Source organism: Acomys minous (assembly GCF_964271855.1).
Source record: "Acomys minous genome assembly, chromosome: 11".
NCBI classification, from domain to species: domain Eukaryota; kingdom Metazoa; phylum Chordata; class Mammalia; order Rodentia; family Muridae; genus Acomys; species Acomys minous.
Genome location: NC_140492.1, coordinates 8,994,137 through 9,012,936, shown reverse-complemented (window position 1 = coordinate 9,012,936; position 18,800 = coordinate 8,994,137). Strand labels below are relative to the sequence as shown.

At 38.5% G+C, this 18,800-nt stretch overlaps 1 long non-coding RNA gene across 2 annotated transcripts in view; it reads right to left on the bottom strand.

Annotated features, from left to right (window-relative positions):
- LOC311608235 overlaps positions 1-16,447 on the bottom strand; it is a 379,567-nt gene extending 363,120 nt beyond the window's left edge. For both annotated transcript variants that reach the window (XR_014782873.1, XR_014782874.1), the window contains exon 1: positions 16,128-16,447. This is a non-coding gene — a long non-coding RNA (uncharacterized lncRNA). The remainder of the gene's footprint in view (positions 1-16,127) is intronic.
- Between the last annotated feature and the right edge of the window lie 2,353 nt (positions 16,448-18,800).

Sequence of the window (18,800 nt, the reverse complement as noted above, 5' to 3'; positions counted from 1 at the left end):
CTAACCTGATCTAAACACAGCACAATCACAATGTGTATAACATCACAGTATCCCAGCAACATGTATAGTTTTCGTATTTTTGTATCAGTTAAAAGAATATTTAATTTGGCAAACCAAATTTAAAGATGTTTGTTAAAAACAAAGTCCTAAGTTCTCAGCCACTCATGTAAATTCCTTACTATTCAATAATAATTGATAAGATGAAAGTTTTTATCCATTAGAGTTCTCAACCAAAACGTGAGGCCTCTATATCACACACTTTCCCCACAAGGCTCAGAGAACATGCTGGAAGAAGGGTCATAAAGACAGTAACAGTGAGAGGCTAGTGAGGCATAGAGCCTCTTCTGGATATGACAGGACCATTGCTCTCAGGAGCTCACAGCAGCTGTGGTGGCCTACATAAGATCTGCACAAGATCAAGCCAGTTCACATTTATTCCAGCATGGACTGTGTAGGGCCACAAGAGCTCTCAAGCACAGGTGAGGAGCTATTGACACTTCATGGTTGCTAGAAGAAAGTAAGTTGTCTATTTTGTTTGTTTTTTATGGTGTGGTTCTTGGTAGGTTGAGCATGCTCTAGTGGATAGCTCCGTATCCATTTGCATATGGACGGCACTAACTAGATTTGGTGGGTTAGAGTTTTTTTTTAAGGGTGTGAAGTTGGAAGGAAGCATGGGAAGAGTCCAGGAGGAAATAGATTGGGAAGAGGAGTATGGATATGATCAAAATACAATGTATACATAAAGATTCACAAAGAACAAATAAAATTATATTTTTTAAAATAGCTATCCTTCCGCCTTCCTTGAAGATGAGCACTTTTCTATATCCATTTATAAAATTCTTTCTCTCCCAAGTAATTTTATAATGTTAATAGCCTTCATTAACATTTTTGATAACTTAAGTAAATCTCATTAAGAACACACAGCAGAGTTGCTATACTATTGGGTAGTGGCCCTCAGGATGCCTACCAGTATCATGTGGCTCTTTATGCAATCAATCAATTTGCATATACACAAGATCTATGTCTTGGTTGGTGTTTCTATTGCTGTGAAGAGACACCATGACCTGACCTCAGCAACTCTTATAAAGGAAATAATTTAATTGGGGCTGGCTTACAGTTTCAGAGGTTTAGTCCATTATCAGCATGACAGGAAGCATGGCTGCACAAGGCAGACATGGTGCTGGAGAAGGAGCTAAGAGTTTTACATCTGGATCAGCAGACAGCAGCAAGAGAGAATGGTACTGGGCCTGGCCTTGACTTTTAAAACCTCAAAACTGACCCTCAGTGACATACTTTCTCCAAAAAAGCCTCATCTCCTACAACAAGGCTACAACTTCTAATAGCGCTACGAGCTGGTGACCAAGTATTCATATATATGAGCCTATGGGAGCCATTTCTATTTAAACCACCATGATTTGTAACAGTCTTTTAATGAAAGAATAAATAGACGTAAAGGGATAGCACCCTCAATGATTATGTTACCTCTTAGGGCAAAAGTAAAAGGAACTACTTTTACTGTAAGGAAGTCCTCTCGCCAACTGATTTAATCAAAGGAGTATTTTTATGTATGTATCACATTTGCATGGAAGAAACTCAGACAGAAATCTCTCTCCTTCTTTTTCTGCTTTTCCCCTCCCTCCCCCCCTTACCCCCCACCCGCACTCTCTCTCCTTTACTCTCTCCTGCTCTTCCACACATGTACCTCCACCACCAGTCTTTCGCTCCCCCTCTACCACACTGTCAGCTTTGAACAAGCATTGAGTAATCCACAGCACCAAAGAAACAGACTCTTTCCCAAACCTGAGGAAACAAAGTAGACATTTCTGCTCCACCTGGATGAGAAATCCACTGGGCTGGCCAACAACTTGACTTCTAGATATTCAAACCAAGGCACCCTATGGGTACTCAGCACAGTTCTTCTAGACGCCTGACCTATCATGAGATAATAAATGTATATTTAATGTCTAAATTTATTTAGTATACCACAATAAACAGCATACATGTAAAGCGCACATGGGACATGACATGTGAAAAAGTGAATAATCCTCCATTTATCATCTTTTCTTTTACATTAAGCTTGCTAAAGCAACATGCCACTCACCATTTGCACTGTTTTCCTATCTATTCATTGCAACCTAAGCAAAGTACATTCCTTGCTACCATTCTAAAGTATCCTTAAGTCCACTAACATAACCATAACTGGCTTGCCAAAAGATAAGTGACATTTTGAAGTCATTAATGTTATTTATGAAGAAACAAAAAATAAAAAGTATGAATTCATTGTCAAAATAAACTTCTCCTTTGCATAGCTATATAACCAATTATTTAAGGTACTTCACATCATCATTTGTTATTCAAAATATACTGGAAAATAATCTGGCATCATATTCCCTTGCTTTGCTAATGTGTCTGCATGATATGCTCACAAAATATTGGAGATGAAATTTAGAATTTTCTATATGATGTTTCCAACCATATAGGAGTGGTGGCACACTCCTACCAAAGGTGTGTCTGAAATAAACACCAACAGCTCAGCTCTGGACTTTGAACAGAAATATCACCTCCTCCAGGATGGCATCTGTGGTGCATACAATTTGACATTTCTTCCCTTCTCTGAAATTATGACCCTGGCTACATTACATTACAATTTTCTCATGGCTTCTCTTCTCTCTCTCTCTCTCTTCTCTCTCTCTCTCTCTCTCTCTCTCTCTCTCTCTCTCTCTCTCTCTCTCTCTCTCTCTCTCTCTCTCTGAATTCCATAAACTTGCCAGCAATGCGTCTACTATACTATTTATCTATCCCTGAGACACAGTCCAATATCTGACTCAAAACTGGCAGTTGGGCTGAAGATGGTTTAATAAAATATGAGTGAGGATATAAATTACTGGTTAATTAAAAATGAAGGTATCAATCTGTTATTTAAGACGTCATTCTAACATTCCATTTTCATTATTTTAACATAGACTTAAAACAGTCAAAATAACAGCTTAAATAACCACAAAATTGTTATATTTGATTACAAACCATTCTCATTTATTAGCCTCATATTCGTAAATGTGTCCTGTTTGGCCTTTGGAAAGGTGTCTTATTCTTGATTTTTTGATAAATAGGTAATGGCATCAAAGTTCCATCTAAATGTTTGTGCATTCCCACTGGCAATAGCTACTTCAGCCTCCTTCAGAGAGGCTTCTTTTTGCCCCGCATGGTAGAGAATACAGAGACACGTCACTACTTAAGATTCTAAGATTAAATAACTGCTGAATGGCCATACCTATGACATCTATGTCCATCCAAAGTTCAGGCAACACCGCTGAAAGAACAGAAAGAATAATGGGAAAGTGGTTTGTGAGTGAGTATTTCCTGGCCTGAGGGGACTGGTTCACTCATGAACTTACTGCATCTGTGGTTCCGTACACAATGCTGGGCCTATTAATCTTCACTCATGGATTGTGGCTGAGCCTCATGGGGACCCCTTGCCTGGGGCACTATTGACTATTGATAGATGCTGAGGGAGGAAGAGTCAGTAGTGTAGATAATTGTGAGTTCCCTATGATCACATGGCTAACTACAAACTCCCATGCATACCCATATTTGACCACGACCCCTTGATGAGGAGGCCCGATGGCACTCCGAGGAAGGATAGCAGACTACCAAGAAGAAACCTGATACCCTAGCATCATATTCAAGGGGAGGAGGTCCACCTCAGTCACAGTCATAGGGAAGGGGAATGAGGTGAAAGCAGGAGGGAGGGAGGAATGGGAGGATGCACAGGATGGGATAGCAATTGAGATGTAATACGAATGATTTTATTTTTCAAAAAAAAAAAACCACTTCCCATGCATATGCATGAGTGTGTTTGTGTGTGTGTGTGTGTGTGTGTGTGTGTGTGTGTGTGTGTGTGTGTGTGTGTGTGTATGCCTGGTTAACTCAGTAGGCCACAAAACAAAATGATATGGAATCAGGGGACGGACTTTTAGGAAGAAAAGAGAAGATGAGGAACAGCAGAGATGGGAAGTGAATCGGGAAGGACAGGGATAGGTATAATCAGAACACATTATACACATGTACACATGCATGAAATTGTCAATAAATAGATTTAGCTTTTTATGTATCCTATGATAATCACAGACTAGTTAATATTTAATCATGGGTGAAGAATGTACCTATGAGGCCCCACTGCTCAGTGAGGAGCAGTTAGTGGTTGTTGGGACAAGAAGTATAATTTTCTTCAGTGGTGTAGCAACTGATAAGTTGCCCAAACTACCGGAAGTACGTGGATATGAACAGGAGACTGCAAAATGTTCCTAATAAGTAACTTCTACATTTAGGTAACAAAAGACTACAGGTCTCTCTTGCACCCTTGTTTTTTCTCATTGAACTCTTGCGTGTGTGGACTACCCTCACCAGGCAGACAGCTGGCAAGGCCAGCCTTCACTTCTTTTGTTGAGTCTTTAGCAGATCCTCCCTCCACGACATCCTGCTAATAACTCTACAGATGGGTAAATGCAATACATGAATTAGGATAAAAATAATTTTATATTTTGATGCATGTAGAATTTCCATTTTAATCTTATATGCAAAATATTTATAAGTATTAATTAAATAGAATGCTAGATATAATTTTGTTAAATTCTTTTTCATGTTGCTTGTTTTCTCATAAGTTTATTAATATTATAAGTTGGATGATATATTTTTGTATAGCTTGCATGCCCATTTCCTGTGCACATGCTGAACTGTTGCTGAATTTAATCACATCAAATCTGGTTGGACATAAAATGTTAATTCTTACAGTACTACTCCAGAAAAACCATACAAAAGAAAAATCTCAATCTTTATGAGACTATTGCTTGCGCCATTTAAAAGACAGGGAATCCCTAGCCTCGAGCAATTGAATCACAGTCCGAAGAAGGGGAAGTTTTAGGAAATAGAACTCAGCAAAGGAATGCCTGTGGTAGTGAAGGAAGAATAATGAATGAAGGTGTTAAATTCCCAGACCTGCAGTCCTTGGCAATTCTTTACTCCTAAGATGACTTTTACTGTCTCCATGGGATGATGAAAAGGTTCCCACAAAACTCAGTGAGAAAATGACCCAGTTTCCAGGACTTGGGAATAACAGTGATTAAAATGTGTAATGAGGGCTATGATATTCCTCTCCGCTGGGTATTCCACACCCAAGAGATGCTCATAAAAGCAATGATCTAGTTATTAAGTCTACCCATTGGCTAATGTCACAACCACCACAATTCTTTATTACGAACACCATCTGTTGTTGCGACATCATCTACTTTGTCACCTAATATAACAGCAAGCAGGGTAACTATAACAGTGTATGAGTGTGGGCCTGCCAGCAGCACACTGCTTGTAGCAATGGCCCTACCAGTTATAGCTAAAGGAAGTTTTTCCCTCTGTAGCTCTGTATCACCAGCAAAATGTAATTTGTTAGATGTTGGGGAGACCATACTGGTTATTATTGCTTTAATTATAGAATTCAGATGAAGCTAGTGGTCTGTCTACCTAATTTATGCAGAGCAAAAGCCTGAAGGAGGCCATGTCACTCGGCCTCAGCTATGTCAGTGATGATGCTGGTAATCTAGGCAGTACTTATTTCATGATAACTGAGCCCTTGTTTTCAACAAACAACTCCCCAGTTTTAGGGTGCAACAACAAAACATATTTGAGTTGTGTTAGCTAGGATATATTAATTACTTAATTTTTTTTCTGGACCTTTTGAGACAAGAGAGTTACAGTATATTATTTTGAAGGGAAAAAAACTAAAAATCATGTTAAATAACATTCATCAGTATTTCTATACATCTTCTCAGAAGGCATGTATACCCAAGCAATAAAAACACTAGCAACAACTCATTTTCCAAACAGGCAGTGAGAGGATGTGAGACAGTTCTTGGAAATTACTCATAGCATGTGGCTCACCCATCTGATTTTTCATTTAATTCACACAATTATGGTGAATTTACAGTTGCTTTAATTGTTTTATGTCAGCAACAACACTCATTTCATGAGATCCTTAGTGCCCATCTAGATAAACTACAGTGCTTGGGGCTTTCATAACTAATAGGAAATGGAAGAACGGGGGAATGGAAGGACCCAGAGGGTTCAGGAGCCCCACAGGGAGACCATCAAGGCTGCCAGATCTGGACCCATGGGGCCTGCACAAACTGTAGTACCAACCAAGGACAATGCATGCCATAAACATAGATCCCTTGTTCAGATCTAGCCAATGGACACATGCACGCACAACAAGTTTTCATTTGACAAAATTCAGAAAGCATGCAGGTTAAAAAGATACACAATACATTTTATAGCACATAAATTGGTTATTTCTAAGTTTCACCCCAAAGAAAATAAAAGGATCTCACTTTAAAGAACCCTTTAAAGCTCACAGTTAAACCACACGTTCTTTTAGGCTGCTCTCAGTTCACCCTGTCTCCTCTGCACCTGAACTAAACAACAAAAACAATCTTTTCTTAAAGACAAAAGACACAAGATTTGATTCTTTCAGATTCCCTGCCCAGCAGTAAGCCTAAAGTCCTAAATTACCAGTAAGACCAAGAAGTGCTTAATCATATCAGTGGTCTGCTGCTCCTTGATTGCATTAATCAATGGCCTTGGGAGTTCAACAGACAAAGGCAGCATCCTGGCTACTCTATCACCTTACATCATCTCAATGGTAAGTTTTGTATCCAAAAAAATTGAATATTGGAAATTTTCATAAATCAAGAACTTATATGTAAGACTTAACCATTGAAATATTTGAACTCTCGTATAATTTTTTATTTTAAAATTAAGATAAGAAGGCCTGGTAGCACTCAGAGGAAGGATAGCAGGCTACCAAGAAGAGACTGGATACCCTATGAGCACATACAGGGGGAGGAGGTCCCCCTCACTCACAGTCATAGGGGAGGGGAATAAGGGGAAAATGGGAGGGAGGGAGGAATGGGAGGATACAAGGGATGGGATAACCATTGAGATGTAATATGAATAAATTAATAAAATATTTTTTTAAAAAGAAAAAAATAGTCTCATAAAAAGACCAAATACTGGTAACTTCTTTAGCCCAACTGAAACCTCAACCTTTTCTGTGAGCTCGATTGAATAAGGTGCCAAAGGAATATACAGTTTTGTATTTATTTCATGCTGTGCTTGTAAGAATCGGGGCTGTGATATTTATTGTCTAAAGTAATGATTCAAACTTTCTAAGGCTTTGTAAGGAAATCAAAATTTTCCTGGTGTCAAAGGGAAAAATAAAAACTCACTCCTTTAAAAAAGAATTCATGATGTATGTCAGTATTTGGTTTGTATATATCTTATTGGAGATTTTTAAATCCATCTCTATCATGGGTTATTGGTTTATAGTTTTGTTGTTGTGGTGGTGGTGGTGGTGGCAGTGGTGCTGATTTTTCCTGGCTTGGTTATTACAATAATAGAGCTGTTGAGAAAAGACATTGAATGCTTCATAAACTTGTGTTATCACCCTTGTTCAGAGGCCATGCTAATCTACTGTGTCATTCCAATTTTAGTATACATGGTGCTTAAGCAAGCACATAATTGAGTTATTTCACCTGGAGAGATGACAGGAGGAGGTAAGCAATCTATGGAATTGTTACCTGTTTCGTTTCTCATTATGAAAAAGGTATAAAACAACACATAAGATAAAAGCATTGTTGTAGTTCGATGCACTTTGCTGTGTTTTCTGTAGCATGGAAAGTAATTTAATTTCTTATCTATATATTTTTCTAATGGTTGAATCTGATTTTCATTTCTTTCGTTATTCATTGTTACAGAGATCTGATAATCTAAAAACTATTTTTCCACTTTGATGATATTTGGTTCTTGCTCCAAAATAAAAATTTTAAACCTAAACAGAAATCTCAACATTTCAGCACCTCCTCCAGTAATCTTTCACCCAAGCCATCTGAATTTTTAAAATTTTCTTTCTGAAACTCTTTCTAGTGGCTAGGTATCTGATGGAAAGTAATGTGGGTGGATCTTGTACATGGATAGGCCCTATTTTGTAAATACAATATTTTTAAATAAAAAAGCAAGAAATAGTTTTCTTTATGATGAAAATTTAGAAAGAATCAAATAAAATCCTATCAAGTTTGTCAAATTAGAGATTTGCAATAGCTTTGTGTGTTTTCTGAATTCTGGGTCTTGAAAATCGAGCAATCATAGCTACTATAACGCTGTAGGAGAGGGGAGGGAAGTTTGTGGGAGCCAAGAGGGTCAAATGAGACAAGAACAAGTTCCACAGAATCAGCTAAGCAGCGCACATAGGGGCTCACAGAGACTGAGGTGACAATCACTGAACATGCAGGGGTCTGGGCGAGGTCCACTGCAAATGTGTTATGGATATTAGCTTGGTAATTTTGTGGGACTCCTAATAGTGGGAGTGGGGTTGTGTTGGACCCTCTTGCCTGCCCTTGTGGCTCTTTTTCCTACTGCTGGGTATGTGTCTTATTGTAACTTGTGATGCTATTTCTGGTTGACATGCCTAGGAGGCCTGCTCCTTTCTGAAGAGAAAATGAGAGCAAGTGGATTGGAAGAAAAGGAGAAACGGAGGACAGGGAACTGGGAGGAGAGGACAGGGGGAAAACTATAGTTGGGATGTACTATGTAAAAGAAGAATGAACAAAAAAATTTTTAAAGAGAGATTTCTTTCTTTCTTGTCATCCTTGGAAAGTCATATTATTTATTTGATAAAGTTTACTTGTTTCTTCTCTACCTCATGTGGATATGTTCCAGAAACTGTACAAGAGACATGAGCTTCTGTAGAAAACTGCCAGAGACCCAAAAAACCCACAGATATGGGCAAAAGAGCAGAAGCAGATGCCAAGGACCTATGCCTCAGCGTTGACCAAAGGAAAAGGTATGCAAAATGGAAACAGACGTGACTAGAAGTGCTTCAAATAAACAACACAATAAGTGAAAAATAAAGAGGTAAGCTCACGAAGTGCCATAACTAGGACAGACAGAATCATAGTGAATCCACTTGATTCCTATTGTGAAGTCTATTTGTCTATTTTGTCATGATTCTTTTCATGACTTCCAATATCCTGTTTGGGAATATATATGTATATATGTGTGTGTGTGTGTCAGAACCTCAGTCCTTTTCATTGCTTGACAGTGTCCCATTGTACACAGAGTATTGACTCATTTATCAGCTTATAGAAATCTGCTTTTCTTTATTTCCTATTATGAATACTAATACTAATTCATACACAAGTGGTTAGGTAGACATGTGATTTTTTTTCTACTTGAGAATATCTAAGAGCTGAATTGTTGGGTCATATGATCCACTATTGTATTTAACTTTTTACAAAAATCAACAAGTTATTTTTTCAAACATCTGTACCATTTTGGTTTCCTACTCTGGTGTGTGAGCATCCAAATGTCTCCATGTCCTCAGCAATACCTGTCATTATCTGAATCTTTTACTACATTAATCCTACTATGTAGAAGATGATAGCCTGTAAAAATGTGGTTTGCATTGTCTGATGGTTAATGTCATCTGGAATCTTTCATGTGTTTGTTGGCCACTTGAATATCTTCTCCAGGGAAATAACTATTCAGTCCTGAGGTTCATATTGAAGTCAAATTATTTTTCACTTTGGGGGTGGAAGATTTCCTCATTCATTCTGCATAAAGTCATTCATGAGCTGTACAATTTGCATTTTCTTCCATTCTATAGACTGTCCTAAACATGTTATTGAAAACCAAAGGTTTTAATTTTGACAATGTTCAATGAATAAATTGCTTTCTTCTGCTATGTAAACTTTTTAATCATAGTGAAGAGTCTTCCTAAAAGTCTTAAAGAGTCATTGCTATAGTTTTGCTAGATCTTATATTTATGGTTATGGACTATTTAAAGTTAGTGTTTTCCATAGTCAAAAGACAAAGTCAAGATTCATTCTTTTGCACAGGATATTTAATTGTATGGACACCACTTGTTGGATTCAATATTCTTTTCTAACAATGAGTGCTCTGGTATTCACAAATTATTCACTCTCTGTGCATGTATTGGTGGTGTGTGTGTGTGTGTTATGAGGATTCATTAACCTTTTATTATATTTTATAATTTTAATCAAGTTTTCTTTAATATTTCTTAATGAATATTTGACTTTGTACAAAGAACTAAAGAATCATAATTCTTTAAAATTAATTTGTAGGAAGAAAATAAAGAACATAGTTTTATCTTTAAAATGCATCAAAATGGGGTCCTAGAACTCTACAATATTTAATATACTGAAACAAGCAAGAATTACAAATGAAGGCACCATGCTGAAGTGTTAGTCGTTCATATATGAGATGAACTTGCTCAGGAGTGGTTTCCTTATTTTAAATTGAGATGAAAACCTTTCATGAAGCTTTGGGTTATGGTGAAGATTAGGCAAAATATTTTTGCAATGCTTTTTGTATAGAAAAATCATAAAAAACATTATTTGCATCCTTATAATAAAAATGCAGCTATAAACTTAGTTTACAAAAATAAATGAACCTATCTATATATGCTAGAGCATGTGCTCTGGTTGAAATGGTGAACAAGAAACAAGGTGAAGCTCTGGCCTTAAACAACTTCCTGTTAGAACTGACTCCAGGTTCATCTCTGGAACAAATTTAGTTTGTATGCTTTGAATTTTCAATTTTGGCTGTATAATTACTCTATAATCCATGGAGTAATTATTGTAAAGTGACAATAAAAAAGATGAAATGGTAAAAATGAGAAAGCATAAAAAATGAAAAAATGGACAATTGGATGGGACTAGAAATGATCATACTGACTGAGTTAACTCAGAATCAGAAAGACTCACATGGTATATACTCACTTATAATTGGGCACTAGCCCAAAAGGCACATCCCACGAACGTCTTCACTTACCAGGAGATTGGGATAGCTGTAAGGACATCCTACGGAGACTCTAGGTAACAGAAATATAGGAGATGGGGAAATAAAAGGACCCAGATGGTCCTAGAAACCTACAAGAAGAACATCATGATGGGTGGATCGGGGCCCAAGGGGGGTCTGCTCAAACTATTGCACTAACCAAGGACAATACAATAGTCAACATCGAACCCCTACTCTGATCTACCCAATGGACAGCACATTCTCCACAGTTATGTGGAGAGTAGGGACTGGCTCTGACATGAATGCCCCATATTTGACCACCTCCCCTTGGTAGGGAGGCCTGATGGCACTCAAAGAAAGAATAAGCAGGCTACCAAGATGAGACTTGATAGCCTATGACCATATAGTGGGGGAGGAGATCCCCCTCAGTCTTAGACCTAGGGGAGGGGAATAGGGTGAAAGCGGGAGGAAGGGAGGAATGAAAGAATATAAGTGATGGGATAACAATTGAGTTGTAGTCTGAATAAATTAACAAAATTAAAATTAAAAAATCATCCAGAATTTGTTCATTGTCAATAAAAAATTGCAAAAAAATGAAAAAATTTTAAAAATCAGCCTTTATGTTTGACATCATATGCACAAGTATTAATTGCTAAAAAAAATTGCTGTGAAATTTATTATCATTACATAGTGAATATTTTCCAAGGTTTGTGAAAATGCACATTCATATTTTACTATGAATAGTTGCCATCACTTGCCATATCACCTGTACACCCTGGAACCCTAGGCCTTCCTTCTGGTTTATATGTAGAAAAACTGTTAACCTTAGAAATCCCTTGTTCACAATTATGTTGCAAATGACCATATTTCCCACAATTGAAGCACTGGGTAATTTGATATCAGAGATCTCTGGCTATGCCTTGACCTATTATATTAGCATGGTACACATTAGAACCAATATTGGCTATATCCCCTGTCCACTTGTCCGTAGACACTGCTGGCACCTTCATTATCTAACGCCTTTTCTACATTTAGTATTTGCATTTTCAAATGCCCTGGTTTCTATCAACACCTGCCTTGCGTCTGGGTCTAATAAGGCTTTGTTGTTATCTGCTGAGCCTAATCTTTGCACACACACACACAAAAAAAAAATCAGTGAGCCTTGAACAGTCTTTGTAAATGAGGTGGGCTTGTCCCCAGGTTCCTCAACTTTGTCCCAAGCTCTTAAAGCCATTACACGGCTTCTACAGTAACATCATCATATTGAATCTGTTCTTGCACATCAGAGCACCGCCCTTCACCCGGCAACCGATCTTGCATTGTATTTATTCGTCTCACTCTATTTTGCTGCTCAGTATTCATGGCTCCTTCCCTCCCCCATGTTAACCATTCCAGCTGTGGACCAGCTTCTAATACATCTGTCACCAACCCCTTCCAGTCGGGAAATAATTCTATTTTGAGTGGCCCAGTTATTTAGACTTTCTTACACGTTTGCCTCCCATATGAAATCACGGCCTCTTTAAAATGCCTTAGATCTCTCGTTTCTATAGCGCACCGCGTCCTGTCCCTTCATAACCTTGTTCCACACCATTAGCAGACACATGCTGTACGACTACCGGGAGAGCCGATGCTGATGTCATAACGAGCAGCCCTCCTCCCACTCAGGCAGCGCAGTTGGTTCAAGATTAACCTTTTCTCTCGTAACAGGCCATTTCATCACGCTGTCCTCCTGCTTCTTCAGCGTTTCTCTGACCCCACCACCCGCCAACACAGTTTTTTTTCCCTCGTTCTTCCTTTGGGAAACTCCTACTCTCATGCTCAGTCACCAGGACTGAGCCTTTTTGTTCCCTCTTTTCCGATATTCCTTGCTTCCGCCTCCACCACAACCTCTCTAATCTTTTCAGAATAAGAGAACTTTCCATTTCAACCATTTTGTTTGTCTGCCTGTCTGTTTCTTAGGCCCATCATTTCCACCAACAATTTTTACAACTGCTCAGCCTGTCGTTCAGCCTTTTTTGAAACAGTATAGGAAGAAGAAAATAAAAATCCCCTATGGGAGCAAAGCAGGGGATATCCTAGTGTCAGCAGCAACAGTAACATTTTGCTGGGCTCTTGAAAAAAAAAAGTCCATTCATTTGTCCCCTGTTGTTTTCTCTGTGGCATTTCAGATAAAACTTCCCATTTTGCCTTTATTGAGTCCCATGTTTGTGTACCACTTGCAGCTGGTCTTTGCTACTTTGTGTGTTCTTCTTTTTCCCCCGCCCTTTATCCCCCTTAGTTTTACCCTATCACTAGATAGGAGAGAAGTGATAGACTAGAGGGGAGAGAGACAGAGACACAGACAGAGACAGAGACAGAGAGACAGACAGAAAGACAGAGAAAGAGAGACAGAGAGAGATTTCTGAATCTAGTTTCTTTTCTTGTGTTTCTTCTTTGAACACAAATACTAGAAAACCACAATCAATCCCCTGAACAACCAACAGCCAACTACCACGCCTACTGTCTCTATTAAACTCTATTGTCACACAATCACAGAAACTATCTGCAGCCAGCAAAACCACGTCTCTGCTACAGCACAAGGAAAATCAGTAGCTGATTCGGAGAGTTTGAAGCAGTCCCATATTCCCACGCCTGGGATTAAAACAAAAGCATATTCTTACAATATTTCTGTTTTTTTTTTTATTTTTTACATATACACTTACATTATTACACACATATAAAATAAACTACATACAGCAAAAAGAACCACAAAACAAGCAGGAATTATATTAATGTTACATTCATAGTGTTTTGGCTATTTGTATTTGGCAACCTTGAAGAAAACATATTTCCTATCTTAGTGAGTCTAAAATTCTGAATGTAAATCAATATCTATCATATCTCATCTCTATCAAAACATCTATATAGACCTAAAAACATCTTAACCCCTAAACAACTAAGCTTAATTGTAAAACTAAACTATCTGGTCTTCAACCCCATCAGAGACTTAAGAAGGAATAAAATTACCTGAGCCCTTCCCCCTGGCTGGGCGGCCTTGCCAGGCCACAGAGGACTAGGATACAAGTAGTATAAATGAGCCTTGATGAGCTGAGGGCAGATATTAGGGGAGGAGGGCTCCCTATCTCAGGACTGGGGGTGGGGTAGAAAGGATTTGGGAGGGACGGTTGGATCAGGAGGTGATGAGGGAGGGGGCTACAATTGGGATGTAAAGAATTTAAACTGCACAACAAGCAGGTAACTGATAGTGCTAATCCCACTGCATGGGAATAGCTCTGAGACTGACTGACACATGAATGTCTCTGCATAGACAATGCTTCATGTTGGTCACAGAATCCCAGTAATTTAGGATTAGATGTCATTCTTCCTATGGCATGAATGAACATTTACAGATGTTTTTCTTCTGCTCATACAAAGAGCAGAGAAGCAGTCCTAATTGTTCTGTGCATCCTGCACACTTCATACATTTATAATTTTAGGACTGTATAATGCTTGTGAGAAATTATATGTTCTCAGAAGAGAAGAACCAGACATTGAAGCTGGATCAGACCTGACAGGATTCACTCCTCTCAGCTTGCTGATAACTGACATCCTGCCTCCTTCAAGTTCCAGCGCCAAACATTTCTGTGATTTTAGTGAAACCAAAATTTCAGAATTGTCACTACATCAATATGTTTGCTATTTTTTTCTTTGAGACTCCACATATAAGTGATATTTTTCTTCCGATGTCTTTTTTTTTTCTTTTGACTTTTTTTTTCACTTAGCATAATGTTGTTAGGCTCATCCTTGCTGTAGAAAGTGGCATTGGATCATTACTCAGAGACAGTATAATCGTAGTGTGGTCTCAGTGAAATGAAAGCAGACTGCCATTCTGACTCCTACCGTATTAGCTTGGATAATAAATTGCTTCAGCATCCTGTTCTCACAGATTGGAGGAATGACCTGTCTCCATTAAGTCCCAACCTTGTCATTTGCCATATGTAGACTCGAGACAAGCCTAACCTCTGTGTCCCTCGGTTAACATTAAACACACTAATAGCAAATAAATGTTAAGGATTAAGTGAGTTAAGCTATGAGAACAGTGTCTGGAAAACACAGTTATTGGTACATTTTTAGACGTAAACCATGATTAGTAGTGCATGTATTAAGTCCAATTACACATTCAGAAGGAGAAGATGCCCTTGTGGCCTCTGGCACTTCAGGAGTGAAACAAATGTGAGCTAGAAAACCAATTAAAATAATATTATTTGGTTATACATAGCATTGACAGAGAAATGCTAATGGGGACCTTTGGGATTGTGAAAGTTTTAGAAGGAAATAGTTATTAGTTTTTCTACATTTTACCTAAGGCAAAATAAATGCTAATACTCCATTGAAATATTAACTGTTAAACTTGAATCATAATTCTAATTTAACAGCCATGGAATATGAAAAAATGTACTGAGATTAAAGACAATGTAAGTAACTTACTAGTTATATAATTAAGATGATTTTTAATTAAAAGACTTAAGCTTTATTTTAATTTTGGAAGAAAATTTTGTCCCCAGGATTATGAAAGCATTATGAAAAGGTGATGAATAAATAAAGCAGATTCCAAAGCCACTGAAATAAAATGTATTCACCTTCCAAAACTTACCAGTTACGTAAAAGGCTTATAAGTTGCCTAGTAATGTTCCTGGAGTTTGAAATATGGCAAATTAAAAAGACATTATTTAAGAAGCCATTTAGTGTTTTTGAGATAGTTTATGTAATTTTATTAATATTTACATAATTCTCCTTTATATAAGTAATATATTTAAAAGGCCACCAGAAAAACATATATTTGAGCAATTATTACTAAAAGCAATGGTAGATTTGAAGTGATTCATTCATATTTCCCCCTGGAAAATGCCAACCTGCAGATTAAAGGTTGTCAACCTGGACTGGAAGCTAGCCACAGTTATGAACTAGATTGCACTCACGTCCCCAAAGAGACTCACACTGATGGCCTCCACTGAGAGTCGCAGGCAAGAATAGCTGATTGCACAGATGTATTTTACAATCCATCCTTCTCTGAACTTCTGAGTTTTTTCCAGAAAAAAAAAGATTCAGCTACCAGAAAATACACCAAAGTAAAAAGTAAAAGAGGCCACAATCATTACATCAGAAAATCCCAGAACTCCTAATTTGATGCAGCAAGGGCACAAAAAGTGGCTGTCTGCCTCCAATTAGCATTTAGATAAAGAAAGATAAATAATTCTGAAAGTATGACCGACAGAAAGACATACCTCTCTGTGCCAAGAACTCTGCTGAAGTGATTTGAGAAGAACATGTACCTTAAAAGAAGCCAGTTGGACATGGTGGTGCACGCCTATAATCCCAGCCCTGTGAGGCTTGGGCTGGAGGATAGCTTGTTTGAAGCCAGCCTGAGTTGTAGCGTAAAATCCATCTCCATAACAACAAAGCGCTAGGAGGAGGAAGCCATAGCTTTAGTGTTACTGGAGGCAGATGGCCACTTCGGGTATGGGCAGACCAGATATAAGTACAATGTACTGCAAACAGGAATGATAGGCCAGCCTCCTGATTTCAGTCCAGCTCCATGGAGTGCTGCTTGCCTTGTAATTTCCAATCCAGGAGCCAAGGCCAAATAGCTCAGAATGTGTGCTGGGGAGCCACCAGGGAGGAAAGCACACATGTTCCAACTCAAGAATCCAACTCATGAGCATCAAACGTCTTTCATTCGGGGCCAATACTACTTTCTTTTAATCTACAGCTGACATCACTGCGACACTTCTCTCTGAAGGCTGTAACTGACAACATATAAAATGTAATAGCAGGCAGCCTTACAGTTCCCAAAATGAAAGGAGATTTGCCTCAACAGCAGCTCAATTGCCATACGCTGCATGGACTGTAAGTGCATGTTGAAACATGGCACGCTCTGATCATAAACACACCTTATCTTGGTGCTCAGCACCTGGGGCAAAGGCAGGTTCATGATGTAGGCCTTTCCAGAGAGACAAATAATAACAGTATTTCAGAGTTTACAGTGTTTTAAAGCTTCCAAAGTGTTTTCATGCACATAATCTAGGGTGGCAGTAAAAAAAATTATGAATTCTGTTTCACAGAAAGGAAAACAAGGCTTGAAGACATTAAACAACTTCCAGAAGGTTAATCAAATGGTAACCCAGGGGAAGCTGACAACCAAAATGTTTTTGTTCTAACTTCAGGTCTCTTTCCATAGTCACTAGTCTATAGAATATACCACTCTACACCACCAAGTGTCATAAGAACGACTCGATGGGTTACAGAATCAAAATCTGTGTCCCAGTTTTTTAAATTATGATACAATAGATAAGTAGATTCATTTTATAATCTAATCTATAGTCCACTCATGTAACGTGACAAGTATTAATTGGGATGTGAAATAGTCCATACCCTGAAAAACCATACAAGTAACCGCTAATAAATAATTTTAGGTTAGTCAGTTTTCTTCCACTGTGAAAGAACACTTAATTAAGTTAAGAGAAGGAACCATTTATCTTGGCTCACAGTGTCACTCAGCTACAGTACTTTGGGCAAGGCAGATCAGCACATCCGGACACTTCTAGACTAGAAAAGCTGCCCACTTCATAATGGATGGGAAGACTATTGAAAAGCAAGAAGAGAGAATAAGAGGTTATCATCCTAATATTCACCCAGTCCATCCAACGACCCATATGGGCCCCAGCTCCCACCGTCTACCAACAGTGGCAATCCAGTGGAGAGAAAATGTCCACCACATAAGCCTGTGGATGGCATTTGGAACCCAAACAGTAACTTCCAAGGTAGTAGAAACAATATTCCAAAAGCATGGAGACAGGAACAGAGATGAGCCAGAGCTTGAGAAAGTTCCAAGAGGATGAAACACAGTATGTATGTAGTTTAGGAAGAAAGGAAATGTATAAAAGAGTAAAAACTCAGGAGTCAGGATGCAGTCTGGATGCAGTAGACATTTTGATATAGAAACCCTGGAGTCTGCCTTTGGATCTCTACCTGTGCCTCCCGCATGGCCCACCACTTAAGTGGCATTTCTACTTGATAGGTGCCCTCATCAGAGAAAGCCCAAAATTGGCCTCCTTATTTGGCCCACCAGACTCATATCTCTTGCTGTCTGCTTATCTCAATTTAAGACCCATTTCCCTTTCTAACTCTTCAACCTAAATCTCAGAACATCCTTTTTACACCTCTCTTACATTTGTACTTCTCACACAATTATTCAACAAGGTGGTAAATTTTGTGTTTGAAGCATGTCATCATTTCCACTGTGATCACCAACAGCCAGTTAATTTCAAGTTCTAACTGTACTTCCTGGTTCTATAGTTGCCTGTTGCTACTACTTAGAACAGTTGTTCTCAACCTGTAGATTGTAACTTCTTTTCAGGGCGGGGGCGTCTAACACTTTTCATAGTGCTCACGTGAAACCATCAGAAAGCACAGGCATCCACATTACTTTGTGATTCATACCAGCATCAAAATTGCAGTTACGAAGTAGCAATGAAATAATTTTATTGTTGGAGGGCACCACAACACGAGGAACTGGATTACACAGTTACAACATTAGGAAGGTTGAGAACTACTGACTTAAAAGGATCTTATCCACACAGGAGCCAAAGAGACTCTGTTACAGTATGTCAGGTTGCACAGGACACGGTAGTACATACTTGTAATGTTAGCACTCAGGGCCTTCAGTAAATTCAAAGCAGCCTAGGGTTTAAAGTGAGAACTTGTTTCACAAGCAAACAAACCAAGGTACTTTAGGTCATGGCACGTCTCTGCCCTAAATGTACGATAGAGTCCCACCTTAGAAAAAAACTAAAAACACATGATAGTTATTCTTAATTATCAACTAGACAAGATTTACACTCACCTGGAAGACACAACTCTAGACATGTCCTTGGAATGCTTCCAGAAAGCATTCACTG